The sequence below is a fragment of the Equus caballus genome, chromosome 11 (genome assembly GCF_041296265.1).
Source record: "Equus caballus isolate H_3958 breed thoroughbred chromosome 11, TB-T2T, whole genome shotgun sequence".
Classification (NCBI taxonomy): Eukaryota; Metazoa; Chordata; class Mammalia; order Perissodactyla; family Equidae; genus Equus; species Equus caballus.
In genome coordinates, this window is record NC_091694.1 from 17818763 (window position 1) to 17836397 (window position 17635).

At 50.2% G+C, this 17635-nt stretch overlaps 1 long non-coding RNA gene across 1 annotated transcript; it reads right to left on the reverse strand.

Annotated features, from left to right (window-relative positions):
- Positions 1–258: 258 nt before the first annotated feature.
- LOC111775622 (uncharacterized) lies at positions 259–15648 on the reverse strand. The gene is made up of 6 exons (XR_011423551.1): positions 15361–15648; positions 14785–14851; positions 10664–10757; positions 7711–7877; positions 904–1019; positions 259–500 (listed from the first exon to the last, which is right to left on the reverse strand). It is a non-coding gene; the product is annotated as an uncharacterized lncRNA (long non-coding RNA).
- Positions 15649–17635: the final 1987 nt, after the last annotated feature.

Consider the following 17635-nt stretch of genomic DNA (forward strand, 5'->3'; position numbering starts at 1 on the left):
GGCACCCTTGTCTTGTTCCTGTTCTCAGAGGGATGGCTTTCAGTTTTTCACCGTTGAGTATGACAGTGACTGTGGGTTTGTCATATATGGCCTTTATTACATTGAGGTACTTTCCTTCTATACCTATTTTATTGAGAGTTTTTATCATAAATGGATGCTGGACAAATTATTATATATATAATTTTTAATTATTTTAGAATAGTTAGTATCAGGTCCTTTGCATAGAGAAATGAAGACTTACGTCCACACAAAAAACTCTGCACAGATGTTTATAGCAGCTTTATTTGTAACAGCACCAAACTGGAAATGACTCAGTTGTCCTTCAACAGAGGAGTGTTTAAATAAACTGTGGCATATCCTACCATGAAATAGTACTCAGCAGTACGAAGGGATGAACCATCGATGCACACAACAACCCGGATAAATCTCCAGAGAACCATGCTGAGTGAAATAAGCCAATCCCCAAAGGTTACACTGTGTGACTCCATTTGTATAACATCCTTGAAATGACAAAATTATAGAAATGGAAAGCAGGTTAGTGGTTGCCACCAGTGAAAGAGAGGGAAGGGTCAAGAGGGAAGTAGGTGTGGTTCTAAAAGGCCACATGAAGATCCCCCTGGTGACGGCAGTGTGCTGTATTTGACTGCATCAATGTCAGTATCCTGGTTATGAGATTATGGTGTAGTTCTGCAAGACGTTACCGTTGGGGGAACTGGGCAAAGGGCACATGGGATTTCTCTGTATTATTTCTTACAACTGCATGTACATCTACAGTTATCTCAAAATACAAAAGTTTAAATAAGTAAATTTAAACTTGGGAGAGAGAAAAAAAGGGAAACAGCTACTGCTTCTCCAAGATGAAATACGAATGGCCAAGGCTCCCAGACAGGCACCTGGACTCACCTAGAACAGACTCGTTGAATCAGGAGAATGGTCAGCTTCCTCATTTTGCATCCAGTCTCTTCCTCTCTCCAACACAGCCTCGAGCGAGTCCTCTCCAGCCCCCTCCCTTCTTTCTCCTGCCAAAATGGAAAAAAGCTGATACAGCCTCTAGTTTCAAATCATAGATAACTGTTCAGATAGTGAGTGCCTGCTCACTAGAGGATGTGGATTTTAATGGGAACAAGTCCAGTTAAGCTAAAAAGTGAATCTCTAATAGTGAAATTGCTAACACAGCACACAGAGGAGGGAAGACATTTAAGATACTCAGAGTAAGGGAGGGCTTCCTTGAAGTCAGGAAAACCCATCAGACCTGTAAACCTGGCTGATTCATCATGCCAGCTGTGCCCAGCGGGCAGAAAGCAGAAACCTAGGCACCAGGATAGGAGGCAGAATGTAAATTTCTGTAGTGGCACGTCAGTATTGGATGCAAACGACTAGAAGCAGAAAGAACTGGGATTTGAAAAAATAAAAGATATTTATTAATTTGCCCAAAACATTTCTCCCCCTTTTTTCTGAGCAAAGCACTGCCATTCCTGCTCTAGTTAGGGTATCAGAATGGGAGTGGCCATGTTGCTAAAAATGATTGGTCTAAGTGTGATCACCTGATTCAAGCCTGGCCAATTACGGTACTTTTCTACCACGGTCTCAATAATTGGTCCAGAAGGTGATAGATAACCCAAGCCTACCCAACTGGAGTCTTTCCTTATTTGTTTGTTTGTAACTGGAATTGGAGAGAAGAGTTTTGGTTTTCAGTGGTCAAACTGGGAATCTGAAGCCTTAGAACAGCAGCGTGGGAGAAGCTGTCTGAGCCAGAGCGGACTCCCAGAGGATCCGAGATAAGATAGTCGGAGGGAGGCCTGGTGGCCGCAGAGGCCGTGGTTCTAGTCATCCCTGAGGCGGGCAGCATTCCTGCCCAGCCAGTGGTTTGGATACTTGAGCCAGTAAGTGCCCTCTTTACCCTTTTCCAGAGGCTGGAGCAAAGCTAAGTCTGTATCAGGGGGAGGGGGAGGCTTGTGTGGGTTTGCAGCTGGTTCCCAGTCAGAAAGTTCTGTCCCATCTGATGGACCCTGGCAGAAAAAGTCATCAGGGGCTGTGCTGAGGCTCTGAAACCCTGCACGCTGGAGAAGATGCTGAGGAAGCAGTAATGTAGGGACAGTCTTCCCGTGTACTGAGTACATGAGCTGTGCCAGATGCACACCCTACAGCGTAGGCATGTTAGTCCATTTACAGGTGAGGAAACTGAGGCGCACAAAAGTAAAGTAAGTTGCTCAAGGTCACACAATAGTGAGAGGCAAAGCCTGGGTTGGGACTCAATTGTGTCTGACTTCCAAGCTAGTTTCTTTCCAGTTCGCCACACTGTTCTCCAGGAGCACAAGGGTTTCTCTCTCTTGGCAAGTCTCATCTGCTTAGATAAAGATTACCCAAAGCTTTTTACCATCAATGTCCCAGCTGCTTGAACCACAAACCACATGGGTCCTGGGCAGCAGGGGCCCGCCCAGCAAACATTAGTGGTTAGGATTTGGTGTCAGATGGATGTGGGACAGTGTCCAGGCTGGATATAGGACCCTGGGAAAGTTGCTTACCCTCCCTGAACCTCAGTTTCCCCGTCTTCCATTTCAGTTAATAATAGTAGTGACCTTGTAGGGTAGTCCTGTAGCTTAAGCGAGACAATGGATGGAAGGTCTTTCTTATATAGGAAGGGCTCTGACAGAGCTCAGGGGGTGACCTATGATCATTATGAAAGAGGAGCCCAGGGCCAGACATCTCCTGTCACCATGTCAGCCTTCTGACGTCCCTAATCCCCCAGGCTCTGACCTTCTCCCGCCTCCCAGGCTCAGCCCCACCCAGGCCATTCTTGTCTAAACTTTCCCAAATGTCACCCTTTGGTTTTTTTCTTCTTTACGCTCTGTGTCTTTATCTAGGTGACATTTTTCTTCCCTTCCAGAGGGACTGTTATGAGAACAGCAGTGAAAATAACAACAGGGCCTCTGGTCAGGTTCCCTCAAGGAGCAGGGGGATGTTTTGTTATGGAGACACCCGGAGAGAGGAGCGGGCAGGGGGAGAGATGGGGCTGAGGGACCGCGGTGGCAGCTCTGCACTGAGTCAGAGGGCAGGCTCCCTCTCCAGGAAGAGCTCCCGACAGAACCTCGGGGATGAGGAGTCAATGAAATCCAGCTCTGGAATGCCTGACAAACCTGAAGCCTTCCACACAGGAACTTGGGGAGCAGGTTAAAACACCTTCTGGCACTTTCCGTCCACATGTGACTGTGCTGACAGGCTCAGGCTGAGCATTCCTAAGCACCCCCTGGCTGGGGGAAGAGACAAGATATGGAGCCCACAGTGATGGGTCCCCCCCACAGTTGGGCTCTCCCGAGGCTCCAGGCCCCTCGGCCTTGTGTTGCTGAGGTTGGTGGGCTTCACCAGGTGCCTGTGAGACGGCAGTTAGAGCCTCGCCTCAGTGAGGGTTGAATGAGTGACGAGACCCTTGCTCTCTGGAAAAGTGAAGAGCTGGACCTTCTGAGAGAGGTGGGAGTTGACGTCAGGAGAGCACTACGTCTATAAACTTGACTCCCCTAGCCTGCCCCGCTCTCCACGCCACGCCCCCCCTTCTCCAGGAACTGGCCGTCCTCAGGCTCGGGCCCCAGAGTGCTCCCCGCTCACCCTCACTCCTGGATTTAGCTAATTGGAGCAAAGAACACCTGACTGGAGCTAACCAGTCAGGTTCTTTCTGCCAGGGATTTGAACTTTTACCTCAGGGAATAATACGTGGGAGGCATAAATGGTGACCCCCTGGAAAGAAAGTCTGTGGAACAGGGCACGGTCCCCAATGCTCCTCTCCTTGCTCTTCCTCCCAAGGCCCATGTTGTTAGCTAGGAGCCCCAGTATCTCCCCAATTCATTCCTCCTTTTGGCTTGAGCTGGCAAAAGTCCATTTGTGTTGCTTCCAAGCAAAAGAGCTTACATGCTCCTTCCCACACACCGTCGGGGGCCGGCCTGTAGCCTGAACTGAATGCAGCTGTGCCTCCGTCCTCCAGACATGAGGTGCTTGGAGCCTGTGAGCCACCTGCTGAGTGCTTCTCCTGCAATCCCAGGGAGCCTGAGAGAAGGCACGTGCCAGCCTGGCCTCCTAGAGGAGGCAGTGGGCTCACAGGGAAGAGCACTGGGTTGGAGTCAGGAAGCCCAAATCCTAGGCTTAGTTCAGCCGTCAACTTGCCATGTGACCCTTGACCCTTGTCACTTTTGATCTTTTATCCTTTCTAACTCTGCCTCTCCAAAGCCAGGGTCCTGAGCACCTCTTTTCCTGCGCCAGTCTTCCTTTCAAACTGGTCGCTCCCTTTCCCTTCCATTCTGCCCCAACACACACACACACACACACACACACTGTCACACTGTCTCTTTCTTGTGAGCAAATGTATGCGTGTGTGCTTTCTCTTTATCTTGGTCTCTCTCTCGTAAGATGCCTTGAATTAGGTGTGTCTCTGCAGTGTGTGGGGAGGAGACGGGGTCTGTATCAGTTAGAGTGGGTTATGCCACAGTAACAAACAGCCCCCAAATCTCAGTGAGTTTCTTGCTCCCACTGCCTGTCCACGGTGAGTCCACTGGGGGCTCAGCTTCTAGTCGTCCTCACCCCAGGCCTGGGATGACACAGCAGCCACTGTCTGGGAAATTGCCAGTTGTTTGGCCAGTGGGTTTTCATGACAGCTGGAAAGAGGAACATGGCCATCCAGAAACAATGTTGTGAGTGAAAAAAGTTTATCTGGGAGGGACAAGGAACACTGGTGTGGAGTTGGAAAATGCAACAGGGGAAGGAAAGCAGCAAGAAAGGATGCATATCAAGGTAGCCGCCAGTGTGAGTGAATGAACTTAATCCCATGGGAAATCCCAGGGCCGTGGTGAGGAACACATGCTACAGGTGAGCCCACCTGAGGGGAGAGAGAGCTGGGGTATTTATATCTCAACTACCCGGTCATTGATGAGGGCTGATGGGGGTGATGGGATGTGATGCCCTGGTGCTTCCAGCCTGTTGTGCATGGAGGCAGAGCTGTCTTTTGTGGTCTGGAAAAAGCCCTCAGACACAGAGATACAGATACTGCAGGTGGAAGTTGGCAGGATGATCCAGGGGCTGGGGGTGGGGCACTGATGGAGTCTGCCTCCACCGTGAGTCACGGCACTGGCTCCTCAGGCTTCCACCTGGAAGAGGACACCATCACTTCCACTCACATGTCGTTGGCCACAGTAAGTCACATAGCCATGCAGAACGTCAAAGGCATGGAGGATGTCACTGCCATGTACCTCCATGTTCTCTGGAGAGAACACCAGAATATTTGTGCACAGCCCACTGAAAAGCACAGGGACCCAGTCTGGACTGAATCTGCCCTGAGACGCCAAAGATCTTGTCCACTGGCCACATGTGGTCTCCTGCTGAGCCACTTCCAGCTCCTCCCCTCTCCCCACCTCTCCCTGAGGTCCACTTTAGAGAACTGAACTGAATTTGCAATTTGCAAATTGCCAGGTATCCACTCTTTTTTCTTCTCCTCACCTCATGTGAGGGGTACGATCTTCAGTTCAACAGATGAGGAAACTGAGGCACAGAGGTTGTAAATGAACTGCTCGGGGATACACAGTTCGTGGCAGACCTGGGATCTGAAAGTCAGGTCCCCTGGCTCTTAGCCCAGTGCTCAACCTTTCCCCACATGTGGCTTTTTGTGAGGTCCTGACTCCACCCATCACCCTAAGGCCACCCGTACCATCTCCCTCTCGCCATCCTAACTGGCCTGCACACTCTTCTTCTGTTGTCTCTCAACTCCTGGCCTTTGTGTGTGTTCTTCTCTCCTTGGAAGCCCTCCTCCAGTTCCACCCACCCAAGGGCACCCCAGAAGCCATCCCTCTCCCTCAGGCCACAAGTGCAGGGGCCCCTGGGTCTCCTCCCGCAGGCTGCAGTGCTGGCAGGTGGATTCCTGACCCCGATGGCTACTGCCACTCAGATGCCAATTCCGAGGCTCATCACCCAAAGTGCAGCCTAACCTGGGTCTTCCCATCACTTCGCTCCATTAGTTCAAGGACCTGCCGGTGAAGCTCCACACAGCTGGTGGCTCTGGTGGCTGGCAGCCAGCCCAAGGATCCAGAGCTAGCTGGTTTGGCCCCATTCCCTCTATTGTAAGGGCATCGACTAGAATCTTCCTGCCTAAATCACCCTCATTGGCTCTGCTCTAGGCAGCCCATGGCGCTGGCCTGGTCCTCCTGTGCTGGGTCTAACCTGAATTCTTCACCTCTGCCTCAAGGCTCCAGACCTCTGATGGCCATGGGGAGGGGACAAGAGAGGGGTGGAGGGCGGGCATGCATAAAACTTTGAGAGTTGAGGAGGAACTGGGTCTCCTACTGCCATTGCGCCATTCAAGCCTTTCTTTCTGCAGCCTCCGCCATCTGGTTCCTAAGGACAAAGAAGTTGTACTTCCTGGGGTGTCTGTGAGCCAGGCACTGCGCTCCACACTCAACCTGCACTGTCTCCTGCCGGCCTCCATACACAGCCGCCATTGCATGGATGAGGAAATGGAGAATGAAACAGATAAAGAATCAGAGAGAAAAGTGTTCATTTGTCCATTCAAAGAAGGTAGATTGAATGCTTACTCTGTGCCAGTCACTGTCCTAGGCACCAGGGACAGCAGACACAGGGAGGAGATAGATCATAGATATGTCAACAAAGAAATACACACAATGCAATGTTAAGCAACAACAACTGCTCTGGAGAAAAAGCAGAGCAGAGTCAGGGATGCAGAGTGATGGCGGAACGGCTTGAAAAGGGTGGTCAGGGGGTCCCCCTCTGAGGAAGTAATATATGATCAGAAACCTGGATAAAGTGAAAAAGAGCATCATGCAAAGTTTGGGGAAAAGAACATTCCAAGAGGAGGGAACAAAGCGTGGCCATGGCTCTGGGGCGGGAACAGGCTTGGAGTGTCTTAGGAACAGCAGGAAGGCCAGAGTGGCTGGGGCAGAGGGAGGGAGAGGGAGGGAGGAGAGTGAGTTTGGAGTGGGCCCAGACCATGCGAGGCCTTGTGTTAGTTGGGAAGCCTGCTTACAGCTGCTATGACAAATAGCAGTCCAGTTTCAATGGTTTAATACAACAGAGGTTCATTTTTTTTGCTTATGTTACAGTTGTGTTAGTGTCATCAGAGTTGGGGTAGAGGGGTTTTGTTCCACATGCCCAGGGACCCAGGGACCTTCCATCTTGGGGCTGTACCATCTTCTCAGAGGCCTCACTGGATCCCCCACATCTGGCTGGCAGAGGGGGAAAGAGTGAGGAGAGAGCACACCCCTCAACTGCCTCACCCCTGGCCACACATGTCACCTCCACCGCATTCCATTGGCAAGAACCGTCACACATCCCCCCACCCTTACAAGGAGCCTGAGGATCCTGCAGCAGTGAGTCTGGGACCAGGAGGAGAATGAAGGGCTGGGTGAGCGCTGGCTGCCTCGGCCCTGGGGCTTGCTGAGATGCTTGGATTTTATTCTGAAAGTAAGTATGAGAAGCTGTTTGGAGGTTGAGAACAGAGAAGTGAAATCATGCAAGTTGTGTTTTAAAGGCTCACTCTGACTGCAGAGGAGGGGAGGCGAGGGGTGGGGGCTGGAGTAGAGAATCGCCATAAGTCACTTGGCTAGTTCAGTGCTACAGCTGGAGTTTAAGCTCAACCAGTCTGACTCCGGAGCCCTTGGGCTTCACACCTGGGTTTGCCTGCCTCCTGAGGTGTGACGAACAGATGTCAGCTCTTACCTGGACTGTTGTAGTAGTCAGCATGTCCACCCGTCTTTCGGCCTCCTGGAAACAGTTCAGCACCGTAGGTAGAGGACAGGTTTCAGAGTAAGTCAGGCCTGGGGTCGAATGCTAGCTCTGCACTTGGCAGTTACAGGACCTCTGTTACTTCACTCAGCCTTAGCTTCCTACAAAACGGTGATAATAATGTCACATAGCTCATAGGGTGGTCATGAGCATTAAATGAGACAGTGCATATGAAGTGTGGTGCTGGGGCACAGTGACTGCACTGGATAATCCAGGGCCCACTTTTTGGATGTAGTTCTGTCAGCCTTGGGAAGAGGGCCCTGATCCCCAGTGTTTGGCTTTCCTTCTCCTGGAAGCCTGGGATCCTGTCCCCTGGGCTTAAGGCTCTGCCTCCTATCACCATGGAAAGTCCCCTGGGAAAGGCAACACGCACCAAAGTCCCTGTCAGTTGCCTCTGGGGGTCTGGCTTCTGCAAACCCTTCCCAGAATCCTGCTTAGATGAGGGTCCCAGGGCCCAGTCTGTAGGGAGAGGAGTGCCAACAGGAAGAAAAATGACCTTCAAATTAGGACCTAAGATCCTCTTTTTCTCCTGGGTAATTTTGCCTACTGTCACACCCCAGAATTCTCTCACATTCCTTGAATCCATTCCAAGAAGGAGAAGTTGGCCAAATTCTGGCCCTTCCAAGCTCATAGTTGGCCCTCACAGGCTAGGACCTTGCCAGTGCGAAGAGCTGGGAGTGAAGGCTGGGTGTTGACATTTGAATCTCTAAGGATCAAAACTCTGAGTTTTTCTGATGCGTAATGTTCACAGTGATTCAAAGGAGAAAAGCTGCAAAGAGATTATAAAAAGCTCTGACCTAAACCTGCTTCTGGCTGAGCACATTTTGACATGTTGAATAGTGATGGGTTGAAGAGCTTTGAATTAATAAAGAGGGATTCTGACAAGTCTGTGCAGAAGACAAAGCCCGAGGGCACACACTGTGGCAGGGGAGTGTCTGGGGTTGTTCACTGGCCACGTTAAGGGGCTGGAGCTAGAGAACCAAAAGGAGGAGCTGGGGAGGGTCAACCAGGAGCATTGAAGAAAACCTGCCAGAATGTTCCCTTTGGACACACGAAGAAAACAGTTGAGATCTGGTAGACAAGCATAGCTTCAGAGTGGAAAGAAGGAGCGAAAGACTTGGGGGAAGACAAGAGGAAAAAAGGAAAGAGGGGAGGAGAAGGGGATAAAAAAAAGTCTGAAAGACAGGGGGATTTCAGAGTCACTGGCTATCCAGAAAACCTCTCCCAGTGACAACACCTAGAAACGCTGGGCAAGATGCAACAAACACCCTTCATTGAAGCACTGAATTCCCAGCAGGTGAGGGCAGTCCTCAGGGGCCCCAAATGAGAGAGGACAGGAGGTAGGAATGCTAGGAAGACATCGAAGGTGGCAGCTTCCCTCAGGGCATTAGCCCACTTCCTTAACATAGGGTCTTGAATTTTAAAATCCACATGGGGACCCAAGCAAGGTGGGAAGCTGGAATTGAGATCCCAGCATGAAACCTAAATCTGGAGTGAAAAGATGTCCCCATCAGCAAAGAGAGACTGAAGGAAACACGGCTGTCTGGGACTGGGCTCTGAGCTGAAAAAAGTTAGTCTCTCCTGAAAATTTGGAATCATAGGCTCCTCTCCTCTGCTGGTTGGGGTTCAAATGTACATTGCTTATGTAATTTGGAAAACCCAAAACTGGGAAATTTACCTAAAGTGGGGCCAGATTAGTAGCACCTTGGGGTGCTAATGCTAATCCTTTTTGGGGCTGACACTCTTAACCTAGGCCTCCCTGGATTCCCAATGATAATGAAAGCCCACGTGAACATGAGCTCACAACCTGCAATTACAGGATACACAAGAAAATAAGCCACCATGAGTGAAAATCAGCGGATGAAACAAACAGCAGAAGTAGACCTCCAGAGGACCTCAGATGTTGGAATTATCAAATTCAGACTATAAACAAGCATGCTTAAGTTATTTAAAGAAAAATACTTAAAAAGATACATAGCTCTTCCCCAAACAGTATTTTGTTTCAGCCTCATAAGACTTCTTTGGGGTATGCAGGTGAAGTTGCATTTGCTCTGTGTTTTTGATAAAGACTCAGCGCAGAGGCCAGGTGACCTGCTCAGGATCACAGAATTAGTAACTGGCAGAGTCAGGACGTGAAATCCAGGTCTCCTGCCTGAAAAATCAGTGCTTCTTTCTTGTGTAGTCCACCTGTCTCTCAAATGCACCCTCCAGGGTCACTTGGACCAGGGATGGCTCAGCATAGGTGAAGTGGTCATGGGCTAGTGTGGGAAAGAAGACAGGCATGCACACCATTGTCCTTAGCTCCGCCCCTCTGGGACATAGCTGTGCACCCTGACCCACGGAACCTGGAAGCTCCATCCTGCTTATCCTAGGAGATCTGTGCCAGGCGAGGGAAGAGGTGGAAGAAAGAATGAGGATGAGGGATGGGATGAGGGAGAGGGAGGGGAAGGAAGAGCAAAGAAGAGGGAGAGACGGTAATAAATGGACAGATGATGCTAAAAAGGCATAATCTCATGAAGGGACTGTCAGAGGGAAATATAAACTTCTTGGCTTGGCAGTTTTCAAAGATCCAGAGACTGCCAGTGACCCATCGTATTTTACATCCCCTCCTCCCTCAGTAATAAAGTTGGATCTGAGCACATGAAAGCCTAGGTAGGGCCCACATTAACCAGCCTCCTTTGCAATTAGGTGTGATCTTGGGGCTAAGTGTCCATCAGTAGAATGTGAGCAAAGAAAGGGGCTCAGTTCCAGGCTGGGACCCTATGACAGGGGTGTGCCCCCATGAAACCCAGCCTTGACTACTGACCCCAAGGCTGTGGGTCAACAGAGCCACACCACAGAAGGAATCCAGGTCCCTATATGTCTGTGTGAAGAATTGCCCACCAACCTGGAATGTTCTCCTCATTATAGGAGACAGTTAAACTTCTATCTTCTGAGTTATCGTTGGGTCTCTTTGTTACAGCAGCCTGAGCTTCTCCTAACTAATACACCAAGGAAAAAACACAGCTGATTACAATCGAGGGAGAGTCAGAAATACGTGTGCCTAACAACGCAGAGCTCTGCAAAACTAACATGGACCAAAAGTCCACATGAGCGTCTGCAAGGTCTGTCCGAGATGATATCGTTGAGGTGTCATTGTCACCTGTGTTATGCTGCAGGGCTCATAGTTTTTCTTAGTTTTTTTTTTTTTTTACACTATTTCATCACAAACGGAACTTTGACTTTTGTTTCATAACTTATGTTACTGATTTCATCTACTTCTGACAATTCGCATGTTTCTAACTGCCATGAAGCATGTTTTTGCCTCTGAGGAGTTGAGAGGGCAAATGCTCTCCCTGCTCTCCGACGGAGGGAGGTGTTGGGGGCAGGAGGAGCCCAGCCGGCCTGGCCTGAGGAGGGTTTCGGCTGCCCTGGCCCTTTCCGTCCCGTGCTGTCTGCCCTGCTGGACTGGGGCCTCACGCTGGGTCCCCGGAGCCTCTGCAGCAGCGACATTCCTGCTGAGAATGAGATGCGTGTGAAGTGCCTGGTGGGTAGACCTGCTGAGCAGAAGCGCAGGGGTGGCCCCTAGGGAGGCCAGAGAGTGTCTCATGCCAATCACGCCAGCCAACCCCCATCCCTGGGAAAAGGCTCTGAGGGCCTCACCGCATCGCCTTGGGGGCGCCTGGGACGCAGTCTCATGGGCGTTATAGCCCTTTAAGAAAATCAGAGCAGGTCAGAGCAGGAAGGGCCTTGGGAGACCCCTTAATCCAACCCCCTCAGTTTACAGAATGGGAAACTGAGGCCCCCAGAGAGGAAGTGACTTCCAGATAGAGCTTAAGTCTCAGCTCCTCAGCAAGAACACTTTCTACAAACCCCACTAGCTCCCTATAGGTTTGTATTGGTGGCCTCACAGCTGTGGCATGTATTTTGTGTTAAAAAAGCAAACATTCTGTCCAATCTCACTGAAAACACACACAGCCCCTCAAAACGCTGACCCCTGAGCTTATTAAAACCAGGGTGTCCCGGCTGCAGGAGGAAGGTCCTCCCCACCCCAGGCCTCATGCAGGCAGACTTCTCCAGGAGGAGGAGGGATCCCAGGGTTGGGACGCTGAATGTGCCCCACAGCACAGAGGAGGAGGGTCAGAGCAGGTGGACGACCTGCAGCTAGAGGCCGGCCACCTGGATTCTGGTTGCACTGATAACTTTGTTTGCTGTGTGGCTGGGGCAACCTCATGTGCCTTCTCTGAGCCTCTGTGTTTCAGGTGGAAAGTTCCAGAGGGGGTCAGACTGATCACATTCCGTGATTTGAACTGCCGAGAGAAGAAACATGTCAAGTCCTCTGGCAGGCAGGCAGTCGGGATCCTGCTCCCAGGTCAGCCCAGCCCGGGAGGAAGCAGAGAGAAGAGCCAGCTTTAGGGTGGGAAGGGGAAGGAGAGGGTCTCAGCCACTCTATACGGGGGCTCTGAAGGTGGGCGCTGCGCCCGGGGCAGAAGTGGCTCATGGCACGTGGTCTGCCAGCAGTGTGGTCGGGCCTGCTTGGGCTGAGAGGGTCCTCACACAGGGACATCTTCCTGGGGTGAGAATTCCTCCAGCTGGGGGAGTGAGGCCTTGGGCAGATAGAGAAGCCTCCGGGCTCATTTTCACCCACGCACTCATTTCCTTCATCCACTTCTCTGGAATCTGACAAGGCTGTGAGTGCCGCCGAGCTCCGGCACACACACACACACAGCTCTCCTTTCTTTCCCCAGTGACAGTCATCTCCCCATCGGGACGCATTCCCTGACTCTACACTCGCTGTTCTCAGGACTGAGCTCCTGCCGCCTTCTTTGGTCTGGAGAATTGCACCTGCTAATGAAACGGCAACACCCCCACCATGCTTCTCTTGTAGCCCAGGATGCACAACTGCATCATGACTTCCCGGAAGCCGGCTTCTGACTCCCCTCCCTGAGAAAACGCATCCACTTGATCACAGCAGTCAAGTCAAAACCCCATGCCGTGGGTCCCCAGGAGGGAAGGACCTTGGTCACCAGAAGGAACATGAGACGGGGTCTCTGGGAACCCATAGGCCTGGGGGGACGATTGGCCTTTCCGGCTTTGATTGCATTCTGCCTGTCTTCCACTCAGCCGGGCAGCCTGCTCCCCAAAGCCCTGAGGGCGGGACTCAGGCCAGCCGTCTCCTAACCGCGTCTTTCATCAATTCCAGGCCACCCCTGGCCTCCCGGGCTCAGGCCTCCCAACTGGCCTCCACCTCCTCGCCCACCCACTCCTCTCCCGTCTCCACAAGGACGCCTCCCTGCAGCTTTGGTTGGGCTCTTCTTCCAAAAGGCCTCATCTCGCTCGTCTCTTCTGCCCCTGAGAGAAGTGTCTTTAACCCTCTCCACCAAGAGGCCTCTTTTCCTCCTTGCTGCGAGATTTTCTTCCATCTTTCCTTTTAATGCTACTCCTTCTCCCCCTTCTCTGCCTTCTTCACCTCCTCTTCCTCCAGAAAGCCCTCCTTGATTATGGGGGGAGGAGGGAGAGAACATCCTTAAGTCACCTGTAACTGCCCAGCACCATCTCGCCTTCTCTGCTGGAGGTGTTGGGACCAGAGGAGGCAGGAGGCAGGAGGTGTGCCCTGCCCGGCAGGTCACGGCCTGAGTGTCCTCCTTTCGTAATTAGTTAAGCTCATTCTAAAGTTCATACAGAAAAATGACCAAGCAAGAATAGGCAGAAACCTTCTAAAAAAAATAGCGAGGGGCCTAGACCTACCAGATATTTAAAATAGTATAAAGCTATGGTGATTAAAACCACATGAATAGACAGACCATCAGTGGAATAGAAAAAACTCTAGAATGAAAACAAATAGTAACAGAAGTTTGGTGTGTGGGGAAGATCATGTTTGAAATCACTGGGGCTATGATGGGTTGTCTGTTAACTGGCATGGAACAGTTGGAAAACAAAGGTGATCCCTGCCTCACACCTCACACGAAAATAAGTCTCAGAAGCATCGAAGGTGTAAACATAAAAAATGAAAACATAAAAATACTGTTAAAAGATTTAAAAAATTAACTTGGGGGGTAGGAAGGCCTTTTAAAATATGATACGAAAACTAGAAGCCATAAACAAAAGGCTAACAGATTTGACTATATAAAATTACTTCCATGGAAAAAATACTCTAAGTAAACAACAAACTGGCCTCTCTTAGCAAGGGCAAAGGGATTGTTTTCTCAATATGTAAAGATTCCTCAAATCGGTAAGAAAAAGGAACAACAATCCAGATGCAGAACTAGCAAGTAAACAATATAGACAGACAGTTCACGGGGAAGGAAGGTCTAATGGTTCTCAGACACGTGAGAAGATGCTCAGCCTCACTCATCAAAGAAATGCAAATTAGGCTACAAGGAGATAGCATTTTTTTTCACCTATCAAATCGGCAAAGATAGAAAATATTTGCTAACACTTTTACATATTGCTGGGGAGAGTGTAAATTGGTACCGTCTCTGAGGAAGGCAATTTGGCCCTTCTAAAATTAAAAATTCATGTGTCCTCAGACCCCAAAATGCTACTCCTAGATGTTTATCCCATGGGTTCAACATAGACTTCCGGACTTGCAGGGCTATTGTATTGAAGCACCTCTTGTAAGAGAAAAAGTTGGAAAATGACCTAAATGGCTAATAGAGAATTAATTAAATAAATTGTCTGTAAAGCGGAATCCCAGCAACTGTTTAAAAAGTGTGGCTGGGGGCTGGCCCTGTGGCCGAGTGGTTAAGTTCGAGCTCTGCTTTGGCAGCCCAGGGTTTCGTAGGTTTGGATCCTGGGCATGGACATGGCACCATTCGTCAAGCCATGCTGAGGCAGCGTCCCACATGCCACAACTAGAAGGACTCACAACTAAAATATACAACTATGTAGCGGGGGGCTTTGGGGAGAAAAAGGAAAAAATGAAATCTTAAAAAAAAAATGTGGCTATTCTCTATGTGGTGATATGGAAAGATCTTCAAGATAAGTAAAGTGGGAAAATCAGGGGCAAAAAAGTTTATAGTATGTTACCTTTTCAAGGAGAACAAAAGTAATTTTCTCGTGTATGCGTCTATCCACGCAGCCCATCTGGAAGGATCTGTAAGAAAGCGGAGCCGGAGCCGTGGTTGCCTGCGGGGCGGGACTGAGTGTGTGGAGTGAAGGGGGCATTTTCTCAGGATACCCTTATGTAAATTTTGGATTTTGTTCTGATTCTAACAAATAAAATCATTTAAAAAAACAACAAAACAGTTTTTTCCTGTCATAGTTGACCCTCATTTCTCACTGATCATGTGTTGCTCTTCTTATGTCAAAGCCCATTCTGATGGTCCATCCCCATTACTCAAAAAATAAAAAGCGCACATTTCCTATGAGACGCTCCCCCCACCCCCATAGCAGGTACAGGAAGCCACGCCCCACTGGACACAAACGGAAAAGTCTAGCTGTCCCCTCCCCCAACTCCATCCCAGCAACTTCCATGCGCCCAGCTGTTTCAAAGTGTGGGCAAAACGAAGGCCTGAACACGTCAGATTAGATTCCTCTGTGTGTGTGTGTGGGGGGGGGGGGGGGCGGGGGGGGTCTGGGCAGGATGAAAAAAGGGAATCTAACCACATCAGCTTGAATCTCCCCAGCTGAGCAGTGCCTCGTCCCCAGTAGAAAATGGGAGCAGTTCCCATGGAGCTTGTGATTGCCTCAAGGCTTCTGGCAAGATTCCTGTTAGACTCTCTCGGAAAGTCGTTCTTCCTTCCAACTGGCCCAGGCTGGGAGGCAGAGCGAGGTGGTGCTGCCAGAGGGAGGGGAGAACAGAGAGACAGGCAGCGTGGTCCCCACACGGAATGGCAGCCTAGGGGGCTACAAGGAGCTTAGAGACCAGGCTGATGGCTCCCAAGCCTGACTGAGCGTCAGAATCACCTGGGAAACATTTAAAGATACAGATTCCTGGCCCCTCCCAGAGGGTGGGGCCAGGGATATATTTTTAAATATTTTAATATTTCGTATGAATTAATTAACATTTTAAATATTTTGTTTTTATTAAATATTTATTTAAATGTTTTATTTATTTGTTAATATTTTACATATTAATTCATATTTTAAAATATTTTTCTCGATGATTCTAATGCAGCCTATCCAAGAGGTGCTGTCTGAGGTCCCTGATCTAGGCCAAGCCATTTATGGGACAGATGAGGAAACTGAGTCCCATAGAGAAGAAGTGATTTACCACGGCCACCCAGAGAGCTAGAGAGGAGCTGGTAGTGTCACCCACCTCCAGCCCGTGCTGCGTGAAGATCAAGCACAGAGCAAAGACACTGCAGAAGGGCCGGGAACCGAGGGACTGCTGGACTCGCTTTGGACCAGCCCCATGCGCCAGCAGAGTGGGAGGTGGCCCAGGTGGAGAGGGACTGGAGGGACCCACGACTCCAAAACCTTGAGTGGAGCAGAAAGAGGAGTTCCGCTTCTTGGACGTCTACTCTGCCACGCACTGTGCTGCACGGCCTCGCACCCAGTGTCCTGTAATCTTCGTCACAGGTGGGCGTCGTTCACACCCATTGTACCGAGGAGGAACCTGAGGCAGAGGAATGCCGAGAACTTGCAAAGGCCCAAAGTCAGCGAGGCAGGGAGCTGGTCGGTTGACCCCGTGAGATGTGGCTCTGAACCCAGTCCTTTCACAGCCCCACTGCTTCCCCATGGGCCTCACACCTCAGTGTGAGCCACTGAAGACAATAGGCATCGGACGGGGCTCCACTGTGGACACCCAAGAGGCACTTGTTTCTTCATTGACACAGAGTGGCTTTCTACCTACAGTTGCAAGCAAGAGCTTTGGAGCTACACAGAGCTGGGCTCAATGCCTCTCATTTGCTGTGTGACCTTGGGCAAGTTACTTAACTTCTCTGAGTCTCCATTTCCTTATCTGTAAAAGGAAGATGAGGTCAGCTACTCCATGGGGTTATTGGGAGAAGTCATCTCATCATCAAAGCATAGTGATATCTGACAATTCTTGAGCTCTTCTGATGTGCCTGTCACTGCACTGAGCACTCTACAAGCATTAATTAACTCCGTTAGCCCCCACAATAGATCTACCAGCTGGTCCTATTGCAGCCCCATTATACTGATGAGAAAACTGAGACTCATAGAAGTTCAATAATTTGTCCAAGGTCACAGCCGAGTTGGAACCCAAGCCCAGGACTGGAGCTCTCCTCCACACCCTGAAACCGCCTTTCAGTGCTGTGTCCAGCACAAATGATGCTCAGCCAGTCCTAGCTGTTAGTAATAGCCATATCCCTCCGCTGTCCTCAGAACAGAGAGCCGTGTCCACAGCAAGAAGGTAGAGGCAAGGGCGTGTGGGCGGGGAGAAGATGTGGGTCACCGTGGCCAAGGGACTGATGTGAAAATAGGAAGTCTCTGCTAAAAAAAATTAAAAAGAGTATGTTCCCTGCTTCAGCCAAACACACTCCTGCCTTGTTTTGTCCCTGCCTGGTGGGAATCTATTTCCAGTTCCCTTAGGGAGAGTAATCGAGACGCTTAGGCAAGAGCCTGGCCACATCACGAATGCCAGGTGTGGACAGGCTGACCCCGCCTGTCCTCGGGGTGTGCAGGCGAGTGTGAAACTGGCAGAGGCCTGAGAAATCCCCACTGTCACTCAATGCAGTGCGCTAATTGCTTTAATTAAGGGGCAGGACGGTAGGTCAAAGGAGTCCGTGATCACGGCTGAGCCGTGTAAACAGGATCTGAAATTAATTTGCGATTAGGTCTTCTCTGTTACTGACATCAGCTGTTGGGTCTTTAGCTTGTGACCAATGCTTTCCTGGAGGAGAGCTGTGTCTTAAGGGGGCTCCTGAGCTGAGTAGGGGTCTTGGGAAAGCTGTCTGGAGAAGGTATGACTTGC